The 5,425-nt window shown below is 59.1% G+C and overlaps 1 pseudogene; it reads left to right on the forward strand.

Moving 5' to 3' along the window:
- Positions 1-1,155: 1,155 nt before the first annotated feature.
- On the forward strand, positions 1,156-4,515 carry LOC102760051 (annotated as a pseudogene).
- The last annotated feature ends 910 nt before the right edge of the window (positions 4,516-5,425 follow it).

The raw sequence follows: 5,425 nt of genomic DNA on the forward strand, positions 1-5,425 counted from the left end.
GGGTCCTTGGTCTCTGTAACGGCGGAGACCAGAGGGCAGGGACTGGGCCAGTGTCTCCAGGGGAGCAATTTGGACAGGTTCACCTGAGGCCAGCTGCGTGTGGCCAGCAACTTCAGTCTTCCCTGGCCCCCAAGGCAGTGTGTGAGTGTGTGTGTGTGTGGGGGGGGTGTGCATGTAGGTGTGTGCATGTAGGTGTGTGCAAGTGTGTGAGTGCATGCGTGTGGGTGTGTGTATGTAGGTGTGTGCATGTAAGTGTGTGAGAGCGTGTGTGTGGGTGTGTGCATGTAGGGGTGTGTGTGTGGGTGTGTGGGTGTGGATGCATGTGTGTGTACGTGTGTGCATGTAGGTGTGTGGGTGTGGGTGTGTGGGTGTGGATGCATGTGTATGTACATGTGGGGGTGTGCATGTGGGTGTATGGGTGTAGGTGTGTGCATGTAAGTGTGTGAGAGCGTGTGTGTGGGTGTGTGCATGTAGGTGTGTGGGTGTGGGTATGTGCATGTGGATGCATGTGTGTGTGCATGTGGGGGTGTACATGTAGATGTATGGGTGTGGGTGCGTGCGTGTGAGTGTGTGCATGTAGGTGTGTGGGTGTGGGTGCGTGCATGGAGGGCAGCTGATCAATGATTCTCTCCATGCATGTGGGTGCATGCATGTGAGTGTGTGCATGTAGGTGTGTGGGTGTGGGTGTGTGCATGTAGGTATGTGGATGTGTGCATGCAGGTGTGTGGGTGTGGGTGTGTGCATGTAGGTGTGTGGTGTGGGTGTGGGTGTGTGCATGTGGGTACTTATGTGTGCTCTGCACCATGAATGTGTGGGCTGGAGGCGTTCTGGAGAACAAGGGTTCTGAGTAGCAAGGTCTGCCTGACACGAAGTAGTTAACAATCTCCCACGCTCTTACAAATGTACATTTTCAGAACATGAAAACCATAATAAATGTTTTGAATATTTAAAAAAATTAACCTACTGAGGAAAATGAATGGAGGGAGCAGTTTGCTTCATATGTTTTCCACAACTGTTGCTGCTCCTTCCCGCTCACCCATGGGACACGCGTGAATTAAGCTTTGTTTTTATTTCTCTCCTCTGCCCCCGAAACAAGCCTGTTCATTTTTTCCTCCTTCTCCTCTGGCGCCTGCGTGGGGAATCCCTTCTTGCACGATGGGTGCAGACAGGCGTGTACGGGTGTTGCTGCATACAGTGTAGGGCAGGCACCGGGACCGCCCATACTTCAGTGGTTGCTAAGAAACAGAAGAAGCCTGTGGGCCTCACTGAGAATGGGCTAGGAAGTGTGAGACGCAGCCTGTCCTTACCGTCACACAGCCCCGGCCAGGGCAGCGCCGCGAGTGTGGTGCTCGCCAGCCAGGCACCCTGAGTGGAGGAGAGGGGCTTCTTTGCTCCCGGGGGAAGCGTGGAAATAGGGCAGAGAGAGAGATACAGGCACGGAGGTTGAGTCAAGGGGGTGTCCCAACACTTGCTAAACCGCGATTATACAATTAACCAGATCACACAATGTAATCTCAGTAAGTGCCAGCAGCCGGGGCAAATGCTAGCCCCCAGGCCTGGCACCAGGTGGGCCACCCTCCAGCCTGCTCCTGCCCCGCCCTCCCGGTGAAGGAAGACTAAGGGGTGGAGATTTGATGTCCCCGCCCGTTTGAATGGGACTTGAAGCAGAAATTCAGTTCGGTTAGAGAACGAGCGTTTCCTGCACACTCAGCCCACAGCATCTGTAGCTCCGGCTCAGAGCTCCTGTGAGTCCAGACTTGTGTCTGAGTCAGATCTCTCAGCCTCCCCCCCAACATACTCAAAATGAAACCACTGTTTCTCATCGTCGCATCCTCCTCACCCCGCAACTAAAACTGTTCTTGTCTTCCTGACTTTAGTACATATTGTCAACATCCAGTTGTTAGGGCAGATTCTAGGATCGTGTGTTGGGTGGGGGTAGGGTGTAGTTCAAAAATGCTGAAGATTAAAAGCCAACTAAGTGCCTGGCCTGTGTGGCTCAGTGGTTGAGCGTCCACCAAAGAACCAGGAGGTCATAGTACAATTCCCAGTCAGGGAACATGCCCTGGGTTGCAGGCTCAATCCCCAGTAGAGGGCAGCTGATCAATGATTCTCTCTCATCATTGATGCTTCTATCTCTCTCTCCCTTTCTCTCTTTGAAATTGATAGAAATACGTATTTATTTATTTATTAACCTGGAGATTTAAAATCTGCCGGCTGATGCACATGAGGGCAGGGGGAAGCCAAGTCGACCCCAGTCGTGCTGGCCCCAGTGACAGCCACTTGCCGCAGAAGCCAGGATCTGAGTGACAGTATCTGAGTGCCCCCCAGGCCCTCCCCGGCAGCAGGCGTTCACCTGGGCTGAGAAGCCGGCTTGCACGGCGGGCTGGCAGGAAGGGGCTTCCGGCTGAGTCCTTGGCAGCCTGTGGCAGCCAGGAGAGGCCTGGCCCTGGCGTCTGGAGTGGGACAGGGATGAGGCAGTTCTGGAGTGAGTGACCGGATCGGTGTCCTACCCCCCTGGCCCACCACATTCTGAGGCTCCTGCTGGTCAACCTGCTGACCTTCGGCCTGGAGGTGTGTCTGGCCGCAGGATCACCTACGTGCCACCCCTGCTGCTGGAAGCGGGAGTAGAAGAGAAGGTCATGACCATGGTGCTGGGTGGGTCACCACCTCCTCCTGGTCCAGATCCATGCCACCTGGGCACAGGGCAGCAGTGCCTCTGCCCAGAGAGCCGCTTGGAGGGAGAGGTGGCTGTCTGCTGGGGACAGGGGTGACCCTGGGCTGAGCGGGTCCTAAGAGGAAGAAAAGGGTACAGGGACATGCCCTGGTCCGCACTATACCCCCGGCCCTGCATCATGACTGGCTCCTAGGAGACAGCGTAGGAATGGCCCTTCCCCTTCGCTGGCCCTTTCTAACTTCTCTCTATCACCTCTCACGCTTGCAGCAGGCCTTGCGGGCATCTGCGCCACCGAGAAGAGAATGGGGTCTGTCCATCGGCTGAACCCGGCAGCTGCACACTAGCTCCTGGGCGGCAGGGTCAGGCTCTCCCCGCCAGGGCCCCTGCTCACCTGGGGGTCAGGGCCGGGCTCGGCCGCAGATGAATCCTGTGAGAGCCGCAGAGGAAGTGGCAGCCTCCGGCGACTCCCAGGAGGAAGGGGCTCTGCCAGGTTGACAGGCTCTGGGTCCGACCGCCTGTCGCAGCCCTGCCTGCAGCCCTCCTAGCCCTGTGCCTGGACACGAGTGTCACTCATCAGTCGCGCCATGCCTCAGTTTCCCTGTCTGAAAAAGGGACATTAGTGATCCCAGCTGTGAGGAGTAAATCAGAGTCCCTGAGTACTCAGCAGGTGCCCAGGACAGGAGCGGTCCTCCCGGTCATTTCCGTCCTTCCCAAGGAGGTTGGTTCCCTGCTCCTGCCCCTGCCCCTAAGGGCCGCAGCCTCTGGCTCACACTACTTGCCCTTCTTGTGGGCATCTGTCCAGGGCTGGGCCTGGTCTCAGTCCCACTCCTAGGCTCAGCCAGTGACTGCTGCGTGGGCGCTATGGTCGCCGGGGGGCCCTTCATCTGGGCCCTGTCCCTGGGCGTCCTGCTGTCTCCTCCTCCTCCTCCTGAGGGCCGGCGGGCGGGCAGGGCTGCTGTGCCCGGACACCGGGCCCCAGGGTTGGCGCTGCTGGTCCTGGGCATGGGGCTGCTGGACGCCTGAGGCCCGGTGTGCGTCCCTCCTCCGCAGGCCCTGCTCTCTGACCTCTTCCGGGACCCAGACTACTGTCGCCAGGCCTTCTCCCCTGTGCTTTCATGATCAGCCTTGGGGGCTGCGTGGGCTGCCGCCTGCCCGCCACTGACTGGGATGCCGGCGCCCTGGCCCCTGCCTGGGCCCCCAGGAAGAGTGCCCCTTCGGCCTGCTCACCCTCACTGTCCTCACTGGCGTGGCAGTCGCGCTGTTTGTGGCCCAGGAGACAGCTCTGGGCCCAGCTAAGCCAACAGAAGGGCTGTCGGTCCCTCCAGGCCACCCACTCTGCCTGTGTGGCATTCATGACCTTCGTACTGTTTTGCACAGACTTTGTGGGTGAGGGGCTGTACCGGGTGTGCCCAGGGCTGAGCCAGGTGCCAAGGCCGAGAGACACTGCGATGCAGGAGTCCATACAGGCAGCCCGTGCAGTGTGCCACCTCCCTGATCGTCCCTCTGGCCATGAACCAGCCGGGGCAGCAATTCTGCACCCGCAGTCTATCTGGCCGGTGTGGGGCCGCTCCGCGTGCCTGTCCTGCAGTGTGACTTGTGACCGCCTGGGCATTACTGAGCTCACCTCTCCGCCCACAGATCCTGCCCCGAGCGCCAGCCTCCCTCTGCCACCAGGAGAAGCAGGTGTTCCTGGCCGCGTGCTGAGGAGATGCCGGAGGGGGTGCCCGGGCTGGCAGCTGATGGCCAACTTCCTGCGGGGGCCCAAGGCCGGGTCTTCTCCCCCCGGGGACATGTGGGTGCTGGAGGCAGCGGCCTGCTCCCTCTGCACCTCGCCATCCTGACAGTGCCTTCCTGCTGCCCCAGGTGGCCCCCTCCCTGGCTCCATCGTCCAGCTCGGCCAGTCTGTCACTGCCTGTCAGCCGCAGGCCCGGGTCTGATTGTCGTTTACTTTGCTACATGGGTAGTAATTGACAAGAATGACTTGGCCAAATACTCCGTGTAGAGTACTTCCCACCCACTGAGGGAGGGCCTGCCTCACGGGGTCCCATAACTGTGGGGCTGGCTTCCCAGTGTCTATTGCTGCCCAAGTGGTGTGGCTCTCTGCTGCCACCCCATGGCGGTAACGTGCATAGCTGCACAGATAGGGCTTCCCTCCCACCTCTCCTGTCTTCAGGGCTGTGGCTGAGTCCAAATGGGCCTAACATGGGAGAGAAGGGCTTGACTAGCACCGTGCAATGAAATTCAGGACTCAGATGGGATCACCCAGGCTCAGGGGTAAGAGCTAGGATGCTGATCCAGACATACCAAGAGAAGGTCCTTGGGGAGCTGGGTAATTCAGCCGCCAGGGCTCCCCTCTCCAAGCCCCCATATCCTGTAGGTCCCCCCCAGTGCTGCTCTAGTGTGAAAGTCCTCCACAGGATTTGGAAGTATGGGGGCAGGTTTCTGAGGGAGAGGGGACACCGCCTGGCCCACAGACCACCTTTCTGCGGATTCCCCCTGCCCTGTTTTACCAGGACACGGCTCGTTGCCCCTGTGTCTCTATCACAGGGACACAGGCCTTTAAACATGTCTAGGGGTGATATCCCCACCGACTGGGTCCCCTGAGGTGGCTGGCTATTGGGCTGAACGTGGCCAGAATCTCCTTTCCTGGGGTGATTGGTCTGGCCCCCAAACTGCCTAAGCCAGAAACTCTGCTCACCCCAAATCCTCTAACCCAAAGCTGGGTGAAGGCGGAGGCTAGGGTTCTGCCCC

This window comes from Myotis davidii, unplaced genomic scaffold (assembly GCF_000327345.1).
Source record: "Myotis davidii unplaced genomic scaffold, ASM32734v1 scaffold97, whole genome shotgun sequence".
Classification (NCBI taxonomy): Eukaryota; Metazoa; Chordata; class Mammalia; order Chiroptera; family Vespertilionidae; genus Myotis; species Myotis davidii.